The 25,429-nt window shown below is 43.5% G+C and overlaps 1 protein-coding gene across 1 annotated transcript in view; it reads right to left on the bottom strand.

Annotated features, from left to right (window-relative positions):
- The window catches only part of CSMD1 (CUB and Sushi multiple domains 1), a 1,037,384-nt gene that overhangs the window by 672,292 nt on the left and 339,663 nt on the right, over positions 1-25,429 (bottom strand). The gene's annotated exons all lie outside the window — the stretch shown is intronic.

Genomic DNA, 25,429 nt, shown 5'->3' with positions numbered 1-25,429 from the left:
CTCACGCTCTGTCTCTCTGTGTCATTAAAAACCTTAAAAAATACTTTTAAATAATAATTTAATATTTATATTGAAAATATAATATTTAATTTGAACAGTTATCATGTACACAAATGAGACGACCTAGAGTAGCTCAAAGTATGCAGATCTGGGTTCAAATCTTTGCTAACAACTTGGTAGCTATGCGGTCTGGGTAAGTCACAAGTCACTTAACTCAGAATCTGTTAATTTCTCTGTAAAGTGAGCGTAGTGGTTAATTTTATGCGTCAACTTGAGTGGGTACAGAGTGCCCAGATATTTGGTCAAACAGTATCCTGGGTATTTCTGTGACAGTGCTTTGTGAATGTGATTAATATTTAGATCAACTAAGTAAAGCAAACTGCTCTCCCTAATCTGGGTGGGACATATCTAATCAGTAGATGGCCTGAATAGAAAAAAAATGCTGACATTCTCCTGAGTAGCAAAAAACTCTTCCTGCCTGTGTGTCTTCATATTGGGATATTAGTTCCACTGTTGTCGTTGTTGCTGCTGCTTTTCCTGCCTTAAGATTTAAAGTGAAACATCAGCTCTCCCTGGGTCTTGAGCCTGCCAGCCTGTGGATCGTAACTACACCATCAGCCCTTATGGATCTCCACCTCACCCACTTGCCCTACAGGTCTTGGGACTTCTCAGCTCCCATAACTGGGAGAGCCAATTTCTTATAAAAAATCATATGGAGCCTATTAGCTCTGATTCTCTGCAGAGCCCTAATGCAGTGGGCATGCTGATGTCGAATGCAGGGGTGGGAAGGCTGTATGAGGAAGGTGTAGACATAACGAACGTAACCCAGGGGAGCACACGATAGACTCCGTGCCTGACGGTGTTTGCTCTTACTCTCCTATCTGTGTATTCAGACGTGTGCCCTAGCGGTGGCCACAGCAAGCGCCCTTCGGGTTGTTCTATAGCTGATGTCACTGAACCTGTGTCCCCTCTGCACTCTGCCACCATCTCATCGGTGGACTTTCTGGCCCCCTGGGTACAGGTCTCCACATCTCTGCTTCTCAGAGTCCCACACCGCACATTTCACCTGCCTCTTCACACGGACACTGGTTAGCGGCTTACCTTGTGGGACGCGTCTTCAAACCCACCATGGTGTTTAATTCTCCCACCACTCAGGTAGGTCTTGTACAGACCTTTACTCATACCAGGGAGCCGGGAAACCAAGGCTCACAGATTTGTCGGAAGTACACGGAGAGTGAGATATGTGACTGGGATACAGATCTCCCCACTCAGAACCCACGAGGCAGAACCCTTGTGTTCTGCCAGCTTCAGTGCGGGAGGCATGGAGGTGGAGACCCCCTAAAAGGAAGGAAGCCAAAGATGACAGAGAGCCCTGTACCTGGCCTTCGAAATCATCTCAACATCACCAAAGTCGAAGGGAAAGCATGGTCTACTGATACTTTTACTTTCTTTCTGCAATAAAATAAAAGCTGATTCTACCTCACTTCCCACCTCCCTCTTAAAAAGCAAGCTCTTGCATTTGAGGAAGGAAGCAATTCCCTCCCGTTGGCACTGACCACACCTTTGCAGGGGGAAGGCATCATTGAAAAAACCTCCCCCAAGGAGGGAATCACACGAAGCCTCTTGGGAAGGATGGGGAAGTGCTCACCACTGAGCAGATTTGGGGTTCAGGAGCGGCCAAGACAAAGCTGCCGCCAGATGGGTAGGGTGATGGGTCGCGGCTTTCACCACCAAGGCTGAGACACACAACTCTAGGTAAGACACGGTAGCAGGGTACCTGGACATTTGGGATCTTGCTGCCAAGGCACTGAGAACGAGGCGGGGCCAGCTCTGATGATGACCCCTGACAATCTGTCTACAGGCTGCTGGGACACAGAGCGTGGGGCACATGCTGGGACAGCAGACACGGGGTGTGGGGCACAAGAGGACTGAAGAGCACTCCTGGGATGGGGCAGCACCTGCCTGAGACCCTGGGGGATGCCCCAGGACAGGGCGTGTGCTGGGATGTGACAGGAAAGGAGAGGACCCAGGACACTGGAGGTCCACCAGCCAAGTGAAAAGCAGACTCCATGTCAGATATGACTGTACGTAGCTACTGTCACCACCGACCTTTGCTTTGGAGCCAATTCTTCACAGTTACCCCAATATGATGGCAAGTTGGGACTTTCTACCTAAGGGACTGCTGAATCATTTTTTCCAAAATGTTCTTATTCACAGGATCTCTTTTGATGAGCCCACCTGTTTAGTGGCATATGGGGGTTTCAAGCACTCCCTTCTGGGCATAATCTAAAGGAGTCTGGCCTTGGACTGTGAATCTTACCCCCGTTAATATGGTCGCGTAATCTGACAAATCACTTAAACACCACAAACTCAGTTGCTAAATCTTTTCAACGACGGTCAGTCCCTTTGCTGTGAATTTCACCAGAGGGAAAATGAGAGTGCGGAAGTGCTTTATAGACTTTGAAGAGCTCTTCCCAACAGGGCAGATGAGAAATGAGTGAATCAGCCCAGTGTGGTGATGCGGCTCAAGCAGGTCGTTACGGCCGGTACCGCAGCCAGACCATGGGACTCCTAACAGTGCAGCCACTCCTGGTGGATATGGAGACGTGCCACGGAGATGCCCCTTCGTGGATGGACTGGTCGGTGGGTAGTGTTCAGTGTCAGCCCCTTTCAGGGAATGCTGACCTCCAGACAGCCACCTCTCCCGGGGTCATACCCTCCAGGGGCCGACCACACTAATGCACACGAGCGTATACAAGTCCCGAAGGGGAGCAAGTTCAACTCCAAGCACCCTGTGCATCGCTGGGACTGTTTAGGACCTCCAGTAAACCCAGGACAGCTGCTTTCTCCTCCTTCCAAGGGTGTTAACCCCAAAGGGCATCCCCTAGGGGGCATCCTGCTCCCTAACGTCCAACTGCCTAGCAGGGAAGCATCAATGGGCATCAGGGGTCTTTCTTCTCCTGTGTGCTCCCTCCTCACCTGACATCTTCCTCATCCTTCTCTCTGTCTGGTGGGAGAAGGAGATCTGGCACCTGCCTTCACCACAGTGCCGCTGGCTGCAGTGACCTTGTCTGTCAGACTCCCCAGGACAATGGTTTAACTTGAACTGGGGAACGCCTTCATGCGCCTCACCCATCATAACCGCTGTCTTGGGCTGTAGTAACTTTGTCTTGAAGTTACTCAGGAGAGAAGAGATGAATGCACAATAAGTAACGAACAGGATAATCAACGGGAGATAATAAAGAGCATGAAACTAAAGCAAACGTCGCCCAAAAGAAACAGATTAACACAAACAGAACTCAACGCATTCAGAAAATAAACAGAAATAAAAAGAGTAGCTTTCAGGGCACGATAATGGGCTCTAAATACACACGTCCTATCTGGGAGCCTGATGAACTCTGGAATGTTGGAAATAAGTGTATGCAGTTGTGTGAAGGTCATTCCACCGAGGATTTTTTTCCCAACAAGATGGCGCTGTAATGAAGACTATCTGCCCCACTGAGTCCTAATTTGTTTCGAGTTGTTGGGTCTTCTAATTGCACAGCACTGGTTCCTGGTGACATTGTAAAGAAAGGGCAGTTGGCTTGGGCATTCCTCCAAGGGCCCTCCTCCCATGTCCCCTCTTTTCCTCCATCCAGTGGCCTCCTGCCCCTCCAGTGGCTCTCCGCAGACCTGGATGAAGAGTTCCTCTTGCCAGAAAAGATGCAGGAAGAGAGGGAGACAGTAGGGCAGACAGATGGGAGCATCTCCAGAAAGATCGCTTACCCAGGGCCACCTCTGCCAGCAGCCTAAAGTTCTCATGGACAGAAGTGTTTAGCGCATTCAGTCTCAAGTCTTACAGTGGATGATACGGTTGCATCTCCTGAATGACAGCCACGCAAATTTTTGGGTCAACCTCAGATGTATGGAATCAGGAACTCTGGAGCTGGGCCTGGCCTCAAGCTACAAATTTTTAGCACGGCCACCTGGCTTTGCTTTTTTGTTTGTTTGTTTGTTTGTTTTGCTTTGTTTTGTTTTATTTTGTTTTCCTTTCTCTTCATTACTTTGTTTGGTGGGGAAGAGACAGTTGGATAAATGCTATCACTAGAGTCTGAGACTCACTGGTCTATCCTGCCTAAGATCATTTCTCAGCAATTCAGATTTAGCATCTTCAAATAGGTATCTTCAGTTCCTTTCCTATGAGGACATTTAATAAGGTGAAAAATTCTAGGGATAACATTTGCAGGTTAAGAGTAGAAAAGATTGGAAAATAGCAACAGAGAGGATATGTTATTCTTTCTTTCTTTCTTTCCTTCTTTCTTTTTCTTCTATCAGCTTCTTTCTTCTTTCGCTATAATCTGTCAGGGTCAGGCTAAATCCCACTGTAGGTAGTTTGGAAATTTGAGGGAAGAACCACTATATCGAAATGACAACAGTTTTTCATAACTATGTTTAGAGTGGCAATATGATAAGAGATAAATATTACTGTTTCTACGTAAAGCGACTGCTTTCTCAACCCTTTCCAAAGGGAACATCCTTCCCCTCCTACATCCATGATGGGGTCCTAATCGAGCTCAGTCCTGGATGCTTTCCAGGTTCCCCGCCTTGTCCCCGGCAAGGGCCGCCTGGCCTTCACAAAGGTCCTCATGCTCATTACACCTCTGTTAGGAAGCCGTATCTTCCGCCAATGACATCCTGGAGCTTCCCGTACCAATGTCTGCAACAATGCTCTCCCTATAAAGGAGAGCTTGGATCATCTCAAATAAATAAAGTAAATGCACCATAGTTTCAAGCAAAACGAATTTACTAAATACAGTGACAGAAACCACTGAGAAACCTTACAACTCACAGAGGAAACTGCATCATGCGTACACAGCAATGACTATCTCAAGAATTCAAGGTTTGCAAATAAAAATATAAACCCTGTTCATTGCACTTATGATTGACTCAGATTCTCATACTCATTAATTTTACTAAATTAATATAAATGTACATGTAGTATCTAATATCGGTGTATAAAGTACTTAAGTACATAACAGATATACAAATGACAGTATCTGACCTTGTCTCATTGTCAGAAACACTCTTGTTCTCTTAGACTTGCAATTAATCAGTTGTTTTTTATTTAATTTGGCAAGTAAGCAATTATATCCTACAAGCTATTAATCTTTTGTGTTTAGATTGTCTTTTTATATTGTCCCCTTAGTAAATATGATTTATTTTAAATTTCCATTTTTATGTCAATTTATTCTTGAATTGGTAGAAATGTCATTCGTCACAAAAAAACTGGTTCTGGTTCATGGTTGTTAGGCACATTTTCTGCTTTCCTTTATTAGTAGGGGGGAAAAAAAACTACACATTTGTAGTATCTTCTAGAGTTTTGTCAATCTTTTTTGAAGAAAAAAGTAAATGTTTTGAAAATGTTATATCTTGAGCAATTCCAGTGGCTTGCATTTTTCACTGTAAAACTCACTTCTTCCCCTAAGAATATTTGTTCCCTAATTTTTTAGAAATGCCTTCAAAATATTCAATTGCTTCATTAATAGATCTAATTACCTAGCACCCCCAACCAAATTAGCATGTCTTCATTAGATTTCATTATTGTTTATAATAAGAGTGTTCAAATTTCAGATTAAATACACGTTAAGAAAAATGTTTAGGGGCCCTGAGTGGCTCAGTCAGTTGAGCGTCTGACTTCAGCTCAGGTCATGACCTCGCGGTTTATGGGTTCGAGCCCCACATGCGGCTCTGTGCCTGGTGCTGCTTCAGATTCTGTGTGTCCCTCTCTCTCTGCCCCTCCCACTCTCACTCTGTCTCTCTCTCTCTCTCAAAAATAAACAAACATTAAAAAACAATGTTTAAAGCCCAAAGCAAAATGCCCCCATAGTTAAACAAGGATCAGTAAACATGTAAGTATTGACTCAATTTCCTATTCTGGTTAATTATCATTAATGTATGGTTGGTGTAGACACTGATAAACAATCCGTATGCACACAATCTCTCATTATGTCCATTATGATAGACGATGGGCCTATTTCCCCATCTAAAACCAGAGTCTCTACATCCGCACGAGAGCTCAGCACCTCAAAAACACAGTGCCATAATTCCTCCTCTTTCTGCACAAACTTTTTTTTTTTCCTGCTTGATCAATTCCATTACCACAGAAACGTACTGTTTTGCTTCCCGTCTTCATAAACCGAGACAAAACAAAACTGAATGCTGAACCAGAGAGCAAGCACGCAGAGAGACTGGGTGGTCCCATGGGCTGCCACGGTCCCCACTCTGTCCTCTCCCGGGGAGCAGCGGGAGAAACCCCCCAAACCAACTGTGTTACCGCTCCGCTGCCCCACCCCGACCCACCGGGAACACCGCCCCAGACCCCAGCGGACGCCCGAACCCACCGGCAGCACACACCCCTCTCTGACCTACCACCTGTCCTACTCACGTGTGCACACCTGGGATAAAGTGCAATTTATGAGTCAGGCCCAGGAAGAGATTAACAACAGTAACTAAGAATAAGAAAATGACACCAACACACAGCTACGGGAAGGTTCTTTGCAGCTCTCAAGCTTCCCACTGCCCCGTACTCACCCCTCCCCGGCGGCAGCGCGGTGATAAAACGCCGCTGGTCAGGAGGTGAAGCCTCGCGCTAGCCCCAGCCTCGCGAGAAGGACGCAGGCGCGTGCGTGAGTAGCTCTGGGTCCTGCGGCCTGACGCTGCGTCAGGGGGAGGAGCCTCGGCTTCCCGCTCTGCTCTGGGGGTAACCGAGGCGTGAAGCGAAGCTCCGGAGAAGGGCCACGCCCCGGCCCTGTCTCGTCCTATCTTGAATCTGAAAACAGCCTTGAACAAGGTGAGCTGTGGCTTCCCTACCGCTAGGTCTCCTGGTCAGTTCTCCACTTGCACTCCCGCACGGTGCGGGGGGTCTCAGGCACAGTGAGCTCCTTCTACAGAGGTGGGGAGGGGGGGGGGGCACCAGCCCCGCCCTGATCACCCTCCCGCCCCCGTGTGTCCCTGCCCCTTTGACCACTCTTTGTTCACAGGCTCCCTGGTGTGTTGTCTGGTATCCACACTCTGCTGTAACTACCTCCCCCCCCCCCAGCCACGGATCCCATGGAAGTATTGTCATCAATACTTAAATAAATTATTACTACCGTGCTGTGATTATTACCAATAATGTTTAAATCAGTACGCATTTGACTCCAGCAGAGTGCTGTGTGTGCATCCTATTCTCTCCCATCACAGTGTGGTAAGAGTTCCGCCATGATTACAACCATTTCCAGCAAAATCACGACTTACAGCGAGGTTAATTGCTTTATCCTGGGTTACATGGCTACTGGTAGAGCCGCTTCCGCTGGGACATCTGATTCTACAGCCTGCTTGCTTCTCCAGGGGGCCATGCTGCCTCCTTTTTTTTTTTTTTTTTAATTTTTTTTTAACGTTTTATTTATTTTTGAGACAGAGAGAGACAGAGCATGAATGGGGGAGGGTCAGAGAGAGGGAGACACAGAATCTGAAACAGGCTCCAGGCTCTGAGCTGTCAGCACAGAGCCCGACGTCGGGCTCGAACTCACGGACCTCGAGATCACGACCTGAGCCCAAGTCGGACGCTTAACCGACTGAGCCACCCAGGCGGCCTGCCTCCTTTATGCAGTATGCCACTCACTTTAACCACTTGGCAGTGTAAAATTTTCTTACCATGAAAAGTTTGTTATTACAACATAAGATATAATGCTTAAATACAGTAAAACCTTGGACCGTGAGGAGCTTGTTTGGCGAGTGTTCCACAAGACGGGCAAACATTTCTAATAAATCTTAACTTGATAAATAAGCGATGTCTTGCAATACGCGTAGTGCGTGATGCCCAATATGACATGATCACAACTGAGCCAACGGTTCTCTCTCTCTCTCTCTCTCTCTCTCTCTCCCCCCCCCCCCCCTCTCCCCCTGTAGGACTCTGGGTGATCGTCTCCCATGCTCAGATACTTCATCTCAGGCCACGATGTTTGGCAGGAATGGGTGATTTTTCAGAACGTTGGAAGGTGCCCACAAGTGGCACTCGTGTATTTTCTGTCATTTCCAAGCACCTATGCACAGGCCTTGGCTTTTCCATCCAAGAGGGAGCTTAGGAATGCTCTGATTCATTCTAGGTCAGGATGCCTGCAGACAGAGACCCTTTCCTCTGCTGCCCTATTGCCAGTTACATTAAACACAGTGTATGACAAGAGTTTATTAATACTGTTCTGTAGTCAACATCCTTTCAAGTGCATACACTGGCCCACATGCAGAAAAAGATTCCATTAGTGAAAGTCATTCTACAAAATAACCCTCCTCTCTCTTATCTCTCTCACAGCAGCCACGAAGGTTTTCAAAGTGCAGGTTAATGTGTTTATTTTTCTTTATATTTTGTATTTTTCAATACTTTTGTGTTATATTACAGTATTGTAATCATTTTCATATGGATATTTTGGGGTTGTGGAACCAATAATCTGAGTTTCCATTTTTTCTTATGTGAGAATTTTTTTTGATATAGAAGTGTTTTAGGTTACAAGCATGTTTCCAGAACAAATTATGCTCACAAACCAAGGCTTTATTGTATTTGTATATGAGTCGACATGTCTTTTTACAACGTTAAATTTTCAAAGCCAGAATGTGATTTGCTCCTGAATAATTATCAAAGAAATGCTTTGATGAACTCATGTTACTTACTTAGACTCAAATGTCTGTTAACGTTGATCCTGTTCTAACAAAAGATGTGCACTGAGTCACACAGAATTGATTTTGTTTTCCTTCCCTATAGAACGTTTTTATTTATGATTGAGTAGTATGTGGATGTGGCAGGAAAATTGGGAAAACCTAAAAATTATCAGAAAGAAAACAAAAGTAACTGAACAAATCATCTAAAGATGACCACTGTTACTATTATTTGTGTATTTATTTCCAACCCTATGTGCATTACATGTATAAGTTAAAAGGGTTATAGAGGTAAAGACACACATGATATCTGCAGAATACAAACAAAAGTGTGAATATACTTTTATTCTGCTTGTATGATTCTTTGAGCATTTTTTCTTGTCATTACATAGTTTATTTTTTAAACTAGATTTATTGAGGTCTTCGAATAGTTTTGAAAAGGAAATGCCTTCCACATATTTAGTTCCCTCACAGACATTTTCTCGCTCCTTACAAGTGTTTATAACACCAAACACCTTTTGACCACATCAGTAAATTCTGACCACATTCGCGGAATACGTTGCTAGAACTGATATCCTTTAGTCAAGGCTCTTAATCTGCAGTATTAAACTGATTTTTAGAAGAACTATACCAGTTTACCTCAGCAGTTTACTTAAGAATATCTTGACTATAGCACCTTTGCCAACATTGAATTTTACCAAAAAAAAAAAAAAAAAAAAGTGTTTAACTTGGTAGTTGAAAAATGCTATAGATATTTACATGCATTTAAAGTAATGAATGTGCTTATTCTTCTATTCTTTAAGTCATACTGTCATGATCTCATGGTCCATACGTTATTTTGTTTATTTTATGGGGAGTTTCTCGTTATAATATATATACATATATATGTATATATTTAATGTAGAAATAAATAACTATTGTCTTTTCTTTATTAGGCTATTTTGACAGAGGCTCCCTTGTAAGTTAGCCCACACTCAGCTATCCATTCTTACATTGTCTATTAGATTTTATGATGCCCTCACATGGACCCATGAGGAAAACGGACAACTGAGTTTTAGGAACTACATTATCAGATTTCTTTGTTACTATTTGTTATTTTTCAGCAGCCAGAATCTTTTGTTTGTTGGAGAAATCATCCTCTCTCTATCTAAGGTGTTACAAGTGATCTTTTGGATCTGAAGAGTCTCAGCTATTTATTGCCAATACTGTACAATGTTAAAAGTTTTACTGTTGATAGTTTGTGTTGGTTGACTATCAGACTGTCTTAGTCTAACGTCACTAAATTGAAAGAGAAAGTTTTCATTTGTGAAGTTATATTATTGCATCAATGATCGTGATCAGGTGATAGAAGGATTCTTGTGGGATACCCACAAACACTTGGTTATTGGATCCTTTGCCAACTTGAAGGGTAATTACAATAAAAGTTTTTATTGGAAGGAAGGCAGTTAACTTTATTTGTCTCTGTGTGCTTAACAAATCATGGACCTCAATTAAATAATATATATTCCCTGCAATTTAAGTTGTCAGAGATAAGAACATTCAAGATTTAACTTGGAACACTTTGGGATTGAAAGATTTTTTCCTTAACTCTGTAGTGATTTATTGTTTTTTCCCACATAAGTTAATTTCAGGTCATTTCCTTTGAAACACAAGGGATGCAGGGGACCAAGGGACACAAGAGGGGACAAGAAGGAGACACCAATTGGAGACATTCTAGAGAAAGGGAGAAGATTAAAAAAAGAGAGAGAGTGACATCGTGTGCCCTGGAAACACCTTTTCTCCTTCCGCATCTTCTGTGTGTTAAGATGTAGATATTATTCAGAGGGATGTACGCATAATTATCTCAGAAAATTCACACTTGCCAATAAAGATGTTGAGTCTTTTTCCCTCAACACACTCTTCATGTCTGTGTTATACCCCATGGAGAGATTTTCCACTGCCATTTCCCCAGCTCTCCCAGCTGGACTATGAGGAGAAGCCACCTTCCTTGGCAGGGTGGGCACCCACTTTGTGAAATGTCTGGTTCAGCAGGAAGGGGGACTGTCCTCGACGTCCAGAGATCTGAGCATCAGTCTCACTTCTGAAAGTGTCTGAAATCCTGAGCCAAGGGCCTTATCTTTTTCACATCAATTAAATGAAGGACTTGAATTTCCAAGAGCCTGATATTCGGTGTCCTCATTCTTGTTCTAGGCAGACAATGTGGATGGTATTTACCCCAGAGCAGGGCTCCAGCCTGGACTTCTGTGTCTTCTTCTGGAAGGTAAGGGCGCTGGCGCGTCCCCTGCAAGAGCAGTGCTGTGCTCTGTACACAGTGGGAAGCATGCTGCTGGGCAGAGCCACCGGGGAAAATTGAACAAGCGTGAGCATCGCTCACGTACAATAGGCCCTGTCCTTGTACTGGGCAATCAGTGTGCACTAAACTATGTACCGCTATGGTCCAGATGTTTGCGTCCACCATCTAATTCATATGTTGAAGTCCTAACTCCCAATGTGATGGTGTTAGGAGGCGAGGCCTTAGGTAGGTGATTAGGGAATGAAATTAGGGCGCTTGTGGCGGAGGTCCCAGAGAGATCCCTTGTCCCCTTCTGCCATCTTGGAGCCAGATAACGGGCCCTCACCAGAAACTGGATCTTTTTGGCCTCCAGAACTATGGGGAATAAGTATTTGTTGATTATGGGACACCACGCTGGTAATTTGTTACAGCAGCCTGAAGAGACAAAGACATCCACTGAGGGCACTTCCAGATTTGCATTTGTCAAACCCTTGATTCTTTTCATAGCAAAAGCCTCACCCTTAGCATTGATTTTGGAGTTTGATGTGAGATCTCATCATCCTCCTGAAACTTCTTATTGCCGTCACCTTGACAGGTTAAGATGTCCCGAAACCTCAGGTACCTCTTCTATTTAATAAAGATTAAGTGTCTTGCCTCACAGAGTTGTGAAGAGTAATTGACATAACAAATAAAAGCACCTGGGTGTGATGTCTGGCTCCTCTTAGGCATGCCAAGCACTTGAAAGATACTTTGCAACAGGAGGGAGAACTTTCCAGTTCCTGTTTGCATTCATGGTGAAGTATCACTGTCTCTCCCTTCTTCAGCTTCTTTCCTTAACCTCACCACAGACAGGACACCAGGGAGGAAACTGTAAACGCCCTGAGTACAGTCCCCGAGGAGCTAGGACAAGATCCTGTTATGTTAGTCTCTAGCAGAGAAATTGGCACGTGTTTTTCATTCAAAATAATAATAATAATAATAATAATAAATAAACCAACAAAACATCCTACTAAACAAATTGTTCTCAGATTTTATATATATATACACACATATACATATACATGTATATGTGTATGTATATGTGTGTATATATATATATAAAACAATATATAACAAACTCCCCATAGAACACTGTATATAGACCATGAGACAGTAACAGTCAAACGATCTTAAAGAATAAAGGAATAAACACTTTGATTATTTTAAATGCAAACAGAAATGAGATAGCATTTTTCAACCAGCAAGTCAGTAAGCATGTTCCCTTTTTTAAAGTACTTTTTTAAGTTTATTAATTTTATTTTTGAGAGAGTGTGCATAACAGAGAGGCAGAGGGGGGCGGGGGAGAGAGAGAGAGAGAGAGAGAATCCCAAGCAAGCTTTGTGCTATCAGGGCAGAGCCCAACACGAGGCTCGAACCCATGACCTGAGTTGAAATGAGGAGTCAGTCATTTAACAACTGAGCCACCCAGGCGCCTCTGAGATATTCTTACACACACCTGGTGAGGTGGGCAAAGTGAAGCTTTTTGAAAAATCAGTGTATCCCTGTGGACACAGTGTTGACCAAAAGATCCTAATTCTAGCAATTCATAGAAGAAATCGGGTAGAGAAAAGGAGGGAATCCTCTGGAACATCTCTCTGGGGCAACTCCCGGTACCACCCCTCCCACTTTTGTCTGTGCGAAGGTGTTCACTGCACAAGGTAAACTGTTTGCATCAGTTCTTCAGTACATACACGTGTCCTTTCAGACTGGGTGAGGACAGGTCACAGCAAATTCTGTGACAGCTATCTCTTCCCTGCTACCACAGACTTCTCAGCGCCCGTGACCGCTGTCCCGCGTTCACCAGGTGCTGACCGTCTGAAACCTGGATGGCGTCTCACGGTAGGAGAGCGCTCACGGTGTCTGTGCCCGAGGTCTTTATTCTCTCGCACAAAGGATGACAGCGTATTCGTGTCCGCCGACCCGCGGGGAGGCTCAGAGGATTCCTAGTGGTAGGCCTGTACACGGAGCGCGGGGGGCCTGGCTCATGGGGGCCTTCAGAAGCTGGCTCATGGTGAAGCCTGCAGAAACCGGCCCTGCTCACTGCGGCCCGTAGGAGGTGAGCATCTGACGGCCGTGCCTCTTGAATAACAGGAGGAGGAGCTGCCGTGAAAACATCTCTTTCTCTCTCTGGTCTCTGCACATTCAGACGCTTCTCACTCAACTCCCAAGTCCAGTCCTTGGTCCCTCAGACCAGGGATGCGCGGGCAAGTGCGCAAGTGTGCGCCTGGGCTCAGGGCTGTGGATCTTCCCGAGCGAGGACGGGAGGGCGTAGATCGGACCACCTCCCCGCTCAGCTTTCGTAGTGGGCCCTGTCCAGCGATTTACCAGGATTACACTGCCAAACCCAGGAAAGTTGTCAGCGCACGTGACATCTCGGTTTGGCTTCAGCCCCTGGGAATAGGACAGCATCCCGCGTTCTAGCACATGGCACGAGAGACAAATCCACTTCCAGAATGTTTTCTTTGTGAATTCTCACGGCATTTGCTGCCCCAGATTGTTTCCTCTGTCTTTGCTTTTATCTTAATTTTTCTTATTTTGTAAGTACTATTATTTTGCTGATTTCCCCCAATGCTTTGAGAAAGCCTCATTAATTTCATTAAATGGTATATTAAATCAAACTTAATGTGGTGATAAAAAGGGACGGAATTGTAAAATCTTTACATGGGAACAATAAAATTTCTGTCTGAATGAGCCATCTTGAGCCACTTTTGAGTGATTAATTACAGAGCATTTTCTGAGAGATGCTGTATGAGGGAAACAGCAGAGAATGAGGAATTCTGTTTAGTAACGGTCACTGTGGTGATGGAAAAAACACTGATAAACATAAATGCCACACATACATCTAGACCCCTTCTTCCCTTGTCTCCTACCGTCACCAAAACCCACAAGTCTGTTTAAAGGGGCTGGATTTAGTGTATATCGTACACATAGGGATTTGTCACAGGCTTCAGCAAACACCTGTTTTAAGGGATGGAAATGCAGATATCTTCAATTTGGGGAGGCAAACATTTGAAGGCAAAAATAAATTTAAATATAATGGAATCAAATTTCCATAAAAATTAAGATGAACCTAAAGGGGGATTTAATAGTTTGAAGCCACACTACCTAAGGAATCCAGATACTGCTTAAACTTGTAATCTTGACTAAATCTAAGATAGTATCTGCCCCAATCCAAGGTCTCAAATCATTCTTTCATGGAAAAATTCTGCTCCCTTATTTTTGATTTTTTTCTACGATCTATACACCTTCTTACCTCCTGCCAATATCCCCCAAATTTTGCCACTAACAACTGTACAGAAAACAACACAGGGGACAAAGTTCCTATGAGTATAAATGTTCAATTGAGGCATGAGGTATATTGTAGCACAGGGTTCTGTAAATTGCCTCAGAGTAGCTTTTTTCTGGATTCCCGGTTATGAACGAGGGTTCTCTTAGGTTAGGTTTTCTAATTATATTGTTACACAAAATATAAATTTTTACTTTGGCTTCTGTTCTGAGCAAGTGGAAGAGAAACGTCCCCTAGTATGAGATGCTGCAGACTGCGGAGGATAAGGTTGAACAGGAAAATGACGTGGTTTGGGTGTGGCGAGTTTGATTTGCCTGTTACTAGACATGGACCCAGGAGTTTGGTCTCATTGGTCACATGAGACTGGGGTGGGAGACTGCCTTGGGGGGGGGGACTTATTGGCCCTCGAGACACAACAGAAAATAGATGACATGAGCCACAGTAGTTGTCCTCAAGGAGCGACGCACATGGCGGAGGGCATCAGGATCCTTGGAGGGGACTATTGGATCAAAGCTGTGTCCGCTTTCATACTAAGTATGTACTTGTTTCACTGTGTACAAAAGCAACGGTAGCTAAAACGGTTGTGCCTTTGCATGAATCAGGACCCTGGCGCCAACGAGCTGTCACAGCCATCATGTTCTCCATGACACCCAAGTTCACTTAAGAATGCCAAGGATGAAGCAAGGAAAATAATTAATTTCATGCAATCTCAAGCCTTGAGCGCATGTCCTCTTGGTGTTCTGCTTGGTGAAATGGAAGCACTTATTAAGGACTTCTGCTGCATGACAATGTGGTATTGTCTTGAGGAGAAACACTCACATGGTTCTTTGATTTTGGGGACGAACTGGCTGCTTTTCCATGGACACCATTTGTACTTGAAGGAAAGACTAACGGACTCTGGTGAGTGTCCTAGTTGTTATGGCTCCGTAACTCCAAATTCAGTGCCTTAGACCAGCAAGAGTATACTCTCTCACAGTTCTGTTGGTCCGAAATCCAGGTACGGCCCACTTGAGGCCTCAGACACTCAAAGGAGGAGGCTCAGCTGACTTCTCACCTGGGGGCCCTTGGAAGAACCTTCCTCCAGGTTCATTCGGGTTGCTAATGAGATCATGATGCTGTGATTGTTGACTGAGGTCCCTGTCTTCTTGTTGAGCAGGGTCCCCGCTGTGTGGCTCCATTCACCTTCAGTGCAATGGGGAATCTCCCTCATGTTCAGTCTCTCACACACACAGTCTCTTTTCCTAGGAAGGACCCCTGGGAAGGGCCCATTGGAGGGAGAGGGGGAATGGCCCTTTTCTGAAGCCAGCTGTGCCAGAAAGTATAACCTAATCACAGGAGGGATAAGTCATATTTACTCAATGGGTATGTATGATCCTGAGGCCGTCTTGGAATAATGCTTATCTTCAGATACTCAGAGTTTCACAATTGGGTATTAGGTGATACTCATTTGAAAATGAATAGCTATTATCCCTGTAAAATAACCAGATGATATTTTTGCTGCTGATGAAATTCGAGTTTTCAAGCAAATATTAGAATTTTAGAAATCTAGTATCTACCTCTGATCTTTACAACTTTCCAATACTTAGAATTGTCTGTGGAAATGGGCAGTGATATTGGCAGACATAATTTTTTAAAGACATTGTACAATATATATTCTTATTAAGATATTTATACCAACAAACAGAAATATGAATAACTCAACTAACCTATAAGTATATAACGATCCATGCATTATACACTGAAGCCATGCATGGGTAAAAGATCCATTCAAAATGCAGAATTGACCAATGGATTTTATCATAATAGAATATAAAAACTTTATAAGGTTTAAGATTCTGTATAGCAACTAACTTTAAGAAACACCCATTGATTAATATTTGTACGGTATTAAAAATATCCAATAATTCTCTAAAAAGTCTTAAAATATTTCTCTATTTTACAAATACTCATCTATGTGCACTGTGATTTTCTTCATTCACTTCAACCAAAACAACATGGCACAATGTGTTTAAGATAGAAGTAGATGTGAATACCAACCTCTTCCTCCGAGCCCAATGTTAAAATGTTTTGCAAAAATATAAAATGGTGTTAGTCTTCAATCTACTTATTTTTCTTTTGGTCTTTGTTTTTGGAAAATATGGTTATTCTCATAAAACATAAAATTCTGTTAACTTTAGTGGGTTTATTATTATCAATTTAAATGAAATGAACATTTAAAATTTTCTATAAATATAATTTCTAATATATTAAACATCAACAGCTATCATGCATACACGCAAAAGTGTTTGGGATTCTCAATAGTCCTCAGTCTAAAGGGCTTGAGAACCTCTGCTCCAGGCTATAAGAGGAAACAGACAAGGAAATAAGAACTGATCTCTGTGCCAGGCTTCCTATGCAAACAGGGCATTCACACTGGTGTCATGGCTAGAATTCAAGAGTGCATGAATTCAAATAAGAAAAAAAAATAGACTTTTATTTCAACTAACTTCTTTTTATAATATTTATTTATTTTTAAGAGAGAGAGGGAGAGAGATAGACAGAGTGCAAGCAGGGGAGGGGCAGAGAGAGAGGGAGACACAGAATCTGAAGCAGGCTCCAGGCTCCGAGCTGTCAGCACAGAGCCCGACACGGGGCTGAAACCCACAAACTGTGAGATCATGACCTGAGCCAAAGTCAGATGTTTAACCAACTAAGCCACCCAGGCACCCTCAACTAACTTCTAACTGAAAATAAGCCTCCCCCTGATTCATTTATTAGTATAGGCAACAAACCATAATAATATTAACAGTACCTGGTTACCAACAGAAAGCACAGATATTTTCTTATCACATTACACAGTTATCACAGATACCTCAAAATATAATTTTCTAATTCAGAACATCATAGCTAGTAAAGTCACCACTTCACTAAAGAAGCACCTTCATCACTATTTACAAATTCTCTTTTAAGTATGTTGATGACTGGGGGCGCCTGGGGAGCTCAGTCAGATAAGCGTCTGACTTTGGCTCAGGTCATGATCTCACGGTTTGTGAATTCGAGCCCCGCGTCGGGCTCTGTGCTGACAGCTCAAAGCCTGGAGCCTGCTTCAGATTCTGTGTCTCTCTCTCTATCTGCCCCTCTCCTGCTCAAATTCTGTCTCTGTCTCTCTCAAAAATAAATAAACATTAAAAGTTTTTTAAAATATGTTGATGACAGTAGTTCAAAACAACCAGTTTTCTTTGGTCTCCTATTATTTTATTTTATGCATTTACAAATGATATCCTAAGAAGTTTACGCATAAACTCCTCCACACTGTTGGAGGAGACCGGGAATGATGCTCAGAACCCCTGGAAGATGAGTTTTCAGCAAGGGACGCGAAAGCATGGGCAGCTGAGGAGAGCGTTGAGGGAGCCGGCAGTACCCCTGAGACTCCGGAAGGGGATTGTGTGAAGGAAGCTCAAGTGTAAAGAGTTCAGTGCTGTTGGGAAGGCCCAGCAACCTGAGGGCTGGGGACTGCCATTGGATTTGGCTACCCGGAGGACAGTGGTGACTTTGACAAGAGTGTTTTCATTCCCGTGATGGGGACAGAGGCTTCACCGAATGGGCCTAGAAACATGAAGATTCTAGGTGACCAGTATAGGGATCACCTCTGAAAATTTTTTGTTGGAAAGGGAAGCAGGAAGTTAAGGTGGTTGCTGGTGGAGATTGTAGGGCCAGGGGCATGCTGTTGTTTTTCCTGCTTGTGTGTGTGATAGTCTCCCCCCGACACCATATAGCAAGTTCGTGTCTAATGGAAATGATCTAGAGGAGAGAACAATGCTGATTCAGGAGAAGAGAAGGTGTCAAGCCCTAGAATCAGGACTAGGGGTGGGTGTCAGTGTACCAGTAGAGAGCCTGGTCTCAGAGGAAGCAGAGGTATTTGCCATGGCAATTGGAAGGAAGGCAAAGGGAGATGCGTGTGCTGCTGTGTTCTTAGTGAAAACATCGGGAGAACTTGGGAGGACACAGAGACCACTGGTCTGGGAATTTCTTAAGGACTCTGACAGTATCTCAGCCACCTATCTGCCTCTAGTGGTTTTTAAAACTACATCCACAAGTTATTTAACACTCCCATCAAAAAGGGGACCCTAATTCCCCTCCCCTTGATGGTGAGCAGGACCTCGTGACCCCCTTGTGCTAAATAGAAAGACAGTGGAAGTGATTCGTGTAAATTTGGAGACTAGGTCCCCAGAAAGACACTGCAGTTTCCTGCCTGCTCTCTCGCTCTCACTCTCGCCTTCTCTCTCTCTCTCTCTCTCTCTCTCTCTCTCTCTCTCTGATTGCTCCTCTCAGGAAATTATTGGCCATGCCATAAAGACCATCAAGCCATCCCTGGAAAGTTGCACTGCTGTGGACTCCATGTTTGTGTCCCCCCAGAATTCATATGTTTAAACACCAACCCCCATTGTGATTTGGAGCTGGGGGGCCTTTGGCAGGGAATCAACTCATGAGAACGGAGTCCAAGAATGGGGTTGATGCCCTTATGAAAAGAGACACTAGAGAGCTTTTTCCCCCCTCTCTACCATGTGAGGACATAGAAAGAAGGTGGCCATCTGCAAACCACAGGGTATTGTCACTAGATACTGGATATGTCAGTGCCTTGATCTTGGACTTCCCAGCCTCCAGAACTAGGAGAAATAAATGCTTGCAGTTTTAACCACCCAATCCATGATATTTTTCTGTAGCAGCCCAGACTGACCAAAGCACCCACCTAGTGAGGACTTAAGGTCCCCTGACAACAGCCGTGAGGACACTGATATGTCCTGCCAATAGCCATGACAATGAGCCATCTTGGGATCAGGCCATCCAGCCACAGCTGAGCCTTCAGATGGTCATAATCCTGGTCAACATCTTGACTGCAAATTTATGAAAAACTCTGAGCCGGAATGACTCAGCTAAGTTGCTTCCAGTGTCCTCACCTACAAAATATATAGAATAATCGCTGTCTGGGTTTAAGTCACTAAATTTAAGGTCATTCATTAGGTAGCAATACGAGTACCGTACCCAGCCGCAGCCTGTGACATTGGCCTCTGATTAAAGGTGGTCAGATGAGTTTTCACAATGGCAGAGCCGGAAGTTGGCTGAAGCGTGTGGCTGGCTGTGTAGGGATCGCACACCCTCTGTAACACGTGACTTTCTTACCATCATTTGCATCCAGTGTTCCTGAATCTATATGTTTTCAAGAGAAGCAGGACACCTAGATACCTATATGAAATTTCTTACAAGTGTTGGCAATCATTACTTTTTGACTTTATGTCAGAGAAGCGTGATCAGCCTGTGTTTCTGATTTATGAAAGGTACAAGGTGTGCATTTACCTACGGGCTCCTGTCGAGCTAGCAGCACTGGCCTGCCTGTTTGTGCCTCCTGAGCCTTGCTCATTCTGTGCCCTCTGATGTTAATGGCAGCTCTGTGAGCACCTAATGTATTTCTTTAAATGTTTGTTTATTTTTGAGAGTGAGAGAGAGAGCCCCAGCAGGGGAGGGGCAGAGGGAGAGGGAGAGAGAAAATTCCAAGCAGGCTCCATGCTGTCAGCACGAAGCCCGACTTGGGGCTTGATCCCACGAACCGTGAGATCATCACTTGAACTGAAATCAAGACTCAGATGCTTAACTGACTGAGCCACTCAGATGCCCCTAATGTATTTTTAAAAGTCATGTTAAGAGTCACTGCCAAGCCCTGTATCTCTGGCCCGAAGACAGAGCCCCTGTTCTCTCTGAAGTTCTCTGCCTAATGGCTGACACAAGTAACTCATTACTAACCTCTGCATTATTACCCTCGTGGATGCACATTCCGTCGGGAAACATTTTGAGCTCACACCTTCAGTATTTGTGCTTATTTTTTTAATTTTATTTCTTAATGGTATAGACCCTTTCCCTCTCACTATAAAGGTAATACCATTTTATGTCAGTTAATACATTATTATCCCATAATACCCATTACTATTTAGAATACTTAGCATAAAAAGTGTTTCATTTCAAATGGATAATGACTTTGATGCAGTGATTTGAATGTTTTATTTTAAATTTAGTTTATCCCAGTATTTGGCTTTGATAGTTCTCGTAAATAGAAAGCTCACCTCACAGCAGGAACCGTACAGAAACGTATTTAGCTTATTCAGCAATCTGCATCAATATCCCACCTGGACTGCAGGATTGCAATTAGTCCTGATGTACTGGAAGGAGACATGGTGGGGGAGGGGTGGCGGGGGGGGGCTCATTTCCCTCTGAATACCTTCCCATGTCTGGGCTTTTTCTCTTTCTTTCTTTCTTTCATTAAGTTTCTTTCATTTATTTTTGAGAGAAACAGAGCATGAGTGTATGAGAGAGAGGGAGAGAGACAGAATCCCAAGCAGGAATCCGCGCCATCAGCGCAGAGCCCCATGTGGGGCTCAATCCCATGAATCTGATCATGACCTGAGCTAAAATCAAGAGTCAGAGGCTTAACCACCTGAGCCACCCAGGTACCCCACGGACTTTTTCTATCTGACACGCTAGCATGAGGCTGATGTCAGTGGTGTATTAAAAATTAAAGAAACTTAAGAAGTTGGAACCTTCTGCACTGTTTGTGGGAATGCAAAATGGTGCACTGCTATGGAAAACAGTATGGCGGCTCCTCAACAAAGTCAAGATACAATTACATATGATCAAGCAATTCCACTTGTGGATACATATCCAGAAGAATTGAAAGCAGAATTTCAAAGAGATATTTATATACTTATGGTCACAGCAGCATTGTTCACAAACCAAGGGATGGAAGCAATTTAAGTGGCCATCAATGGATGAATGGATAAAAACTATGGTCTCTCCATTCAAGGGGATGGTATTCAGGCTTAAAAAGGAAAAAAAAAAAAAAGTCCTGATGCTTGCTACAATATGATTAACCTGGAAAACATTATACCTAACAGAGTAAGCCACTCAAGAAGCGACAAATGTTGTACGATTCCACTTGCGTGAGGTAGCCAGTCAAACTCCTAGAAGGGCTGCACGAGGAAGAAATGAGGCTTTCGTGTTTCCAGGGACAGGAATTCAGCTGGGGAAGATGAAAAGAGTTCGGGAGATGGGTGGTGGCAGTGGCTGCATGACAGTGTCAATTGTACTTCATACACTGACCTGCCCACTTAAACGTGGGGGAATTTGATGTTTGGTTTATTGTACTACAATTTAAAATAACAATAAAAAATTAAGGAGCCTTACTTCGTTTCTTTTAAAATAAATGTGAACGTGGGTTTGAATATGTCCAATGGCTCTTCAGCGGAGTGATTGGTTTGTTTATCTCCCGCAGTGAGAGTATCTGCTTTGGAGAGCACCGCCCCACAACACTTGCAGAGTAACTTGGTTGAAAAGGAAAACAAAATTGAATCATCTCCCATGTAATCTTGCAAATCATACAATTTAAAATAACTTGAATGATCAGCCTTTAGCCATAGAGTAGAAGCATTGATTAAATGTCATATGTGATGTTTCTTGAGCACTATCTGATAATTTCTCACTAATTTTTCAAATGGCATTATTCCTTTTATTCAAGATATATGGGCTGGAGTGGGACTATTTGTACCCACAGTTTTAAATATGCCATCTACTGCAGTTTTAATCATGAATCATAAAATAATGTGAATTAACCTCATCAAAATATTAGTAAGAATATGAGGTCTAGCAAGAGAGCCCCAAATCAACCAGCAAAGCCTCTAATCCAGAAACTGGTGATAATTCTTCACATGATCCAAGCAAGTCCACCAGAGAACTGCAATTTTAGCACTGAAATGGACAACCTTTCAGAAAATTGTATTGTTGACTGTTTGGCACAGTCTTGCGTGATGAGATTTACTGCCATTCAAGGTGTAAGTGCTGTCTTAAAACCACTTCAGTTTATTGAGAAACATTGCCCTGTCTTGCTTGTACAATGAAACCTTGGCTTTGGGAATGTTTTAACCCATGGGCCTAAGAATGCCATGGAAGTCGATGCTGTCTTCTGGTGGACATTGGAAGAAGAATCTTCAAATCTAGCTTCCGCCCCACTCACTAACTCAGTTCTTAGGTCCTGAGGCCCAGGTGTCTGCACCTTACAATAGGACTAATATCTTCAACGAGAGTAAATGCATCTCATACACTTGGAAGTGGGGAAAGAGTTTCTCCCCAGCAAAGTGCACTGCAGACTCCATGCAGAGGGGCTCAGAGCCCCGGATGGCTGTGACCAGACCACACCAGCACCATCAGGTGCTGTCATCAGGTATGATAACATACCTGAATTCACCAGCATGTCTTTGTATAGGAGAATAGGCAAGACACGGGGGGTTATCTGAAGACAGACAAACCTTTCTTAAACCATTTTTCCAGGATCTCCTATCACTTCTCCCATCACTGCTCAGAGGAGCAGGATCTCTGGTCCAGGGGCTTCAGGCATGCCTCGCTGAGGTCCATTCTGTCCGTCCTATTCTCCAGACTTTGTTCTTCCCTTGCCTATGAGACCCGTTCTTGTTTTACAAGTGGATCTACTTGGAAGGAGACCATGTGGTGATTATATAGCTTCTAGTATTTTCGTTCCCTGAAACTATGCTTCCACCAGAGAAGCTGATAACATGACTTCCCGTTTGTGTCTTTGGCTACCGAAAAGGTTAGTTTAGAGGGGGGCTGTCTTGACCATATGGACTTACTTGCATTTATGGCCCCTGACTCGGTAATTTCTCTGATGTCCCTTTAATAATTAGTGGGATTCACTTGCTCTGGGCCTGACCACCACCGAGCACCAACTGAGCAAATCTTTGGGTATTGAGAGCAAAGAATTTCATCCATGATAGCTTTTTAGATGCATTCTCCTTCTATGGACTGATTTTTACTCTGGCCCTGTGTTAGTGGCAGGGATAATTATTGATACTTTGCAACCACCAGGGAATGGCCTTGTATGCTATATGCTCTCAGTACCTACAAGTGCACCTTTCTACTACCTCATCGTCCAAAAAGCCATGATTTCTTTCTGAGGCATTGACCTTCCCTGGCATTTACTATCCTCATCAGAAGGCGCTGCCCTTATTCCATTTTGCGGACCCAGGAACTTTTCCAGTGTTCCATGTTGATAGAAAGCTGCTAGGAGGTCACTCAGAGATGAAGCTCTTAACCAAATATTATGACATGTTCAAAAACAACACAGTTTTATATGCTGGATATTAAAAAAATATGCTAGAGGTGATAAGAGAAAGTGTTTTTAGCTATTATAATAGGTAGAATAATTTACTGCCTCAAAGTCTCATTTCTTGCCAAGGGTTGCTGTTGTCTTTATCTTTTTAGTATGGAAAAATTATTTAAAACATAAACACAATTACAGATAAAATGGTATTGAACCCACACGTAACCACCATTCACCTGCACTTATTACCAACACGTAGCTATCCTGTTGGTTACCTATATCCTTCCCTCCCAACCCATGCTACTTTGAAGCAAACCTCAGGCCATAAATTCATAAGTCTACAAATATTTCAGTGTACATCTCTAAAAGATTAAGATGCTTTTTAAAATGAATGACCGCAATACAATGATCACATGTGAACTCACAGTAATCTCTTAACATCATCAAATATCCATCCACGATTCAAATTCTTCTAATTACCTCATTTTTAAAATTAATTACCCATTCAGGACTCAAATAAGGTGCAGCTATTATAATTGGTTTTTATGTCTCTGAAGTCTCTTTTAAACTTCTGTACGTTCTCTTTTTGTTTCTTCCCTCCCCATCCACCTTACCTTCACTTAGTAAACAAAATGAGCAGTGTGTTATAGAGTCCCACATGTACACCTTGCTAATCATAGTACTGTGCACATCTTTGGTATGTTTCTCTGTCCTTTGAGTGTCCTTAAAATTGTCAGTCAGATAAAGCCTTGATAAGATTCAGGTTCGATTGTCTGGCCAGAACTCGGCATAGAGATGTTTTGTGTTTCTCACAGGAAGCACGTGACGTAAGGCTTGTCTTTCCTTCTGTGATTTTAGGAGCTATTGACGACCATTATGCAGGTCCATTATTTCATTAGGGGCTAAAAAAATGCTGATGTTCTTTCTCCCAGCCAGACTAGATATCATCACAACCAGGTTCATTGGTGTTGGGTTTCTTAATATGAGCTTGGGAGTGTCACAAATCAATATTAAATTTGGGTTCTGCTGCTTAATGAATGGAAGGTCTTTGTTTCTGTTCCTCTCCACATTGTAATGCAAAATGGTATAATATTCCTATTAACCTCCAAAGGCCACTATTGTGAAGATTGTATGAGATGATGCTCACTTAATTTTCGTTCCTTCAAAAACGAATTCTGAAACGAGGAGTTAGAGGCGGTGCATTCACTTGGGAATGGTCCTGGGGAGCATGAATAAAGGAATGGGAAGGTTGAACAAGAAAGGAAAAAAGATATTCACTGATGAAGGAAATACCGCTTTGCGCACATGGCCCTCAATTCATCAGGGTTCCTGTAGGGACCCCTGAAGCATGAGCCCGTGAGCAGATCCGGGCTGGAGAGATTTACCCTCCAATGCCTTCCTCTCCTTGGGTGATAGGGCCCTATATTCCCAGCACTTCCAGGCTGCTCTGTGCTGAGTGAGCTCCCAGAGCAAGAGAGCAAAATCTCTGGCCAAGAAGCAGAAGAGGAGCTTGAGGAGAGTTCCATCCCTACCAGAACTTCTGACCTCAGCTGCAGGGACATTCAGATGTAGGATGAAGGGCTATGAGGGCTTCACCAATGGCTTCTCCATACATGTAAAACACTCCTTATAGATCCTGGCACACGAGAAAGGCTACCTTAAGCTTGCTTTCCATGATGGTTTGTGTATAAGGGGGTTCAGAACAAGCCATCCCAAAATATGCCACTTTGACATATTGATCATTTTAAGTTGAAGGCACCTGAAAAACAGCAGACGCAGGATGGGCTCTCTGACCACTCTCTTTCTACCTGAAAGCAAGTCGTGAAATTTCCCATGAGGACGGTCCCTCTCTGCACCAGGAAGAGACCAGTCTTGTCACTGGGACAGTTACAAACAGACCTATTGAGATCATTTTTATTGTTCCCTCGCTCCCCTTGTATATTTCAATCCCTGCCCACAATTTACTGCCCCTAGGGCTTTGAACCTCTTTTCCTTTATCTTGTTATTTCTCCACAAATTTTTC

The sequence above is a fragment of the Panthera uncia genome, chromosome B1 (assembly GCF_023721935.1).
Source record: "Panthera uncia isolate 11264 chromosome B1, Puncia_PCG_1.0, whole genome shotgun sequence".
NCBI classification, from domain to species: Eukaryota; Metazoa; Chordata; class Mammalia; order Carnivora; family Felidae; genus Panthera; species Panthera uncia.
Note: the sequence above shows the minus strand (reverse complement) of the source record. Positions and strands in the feature narration are given on the sequence as shown.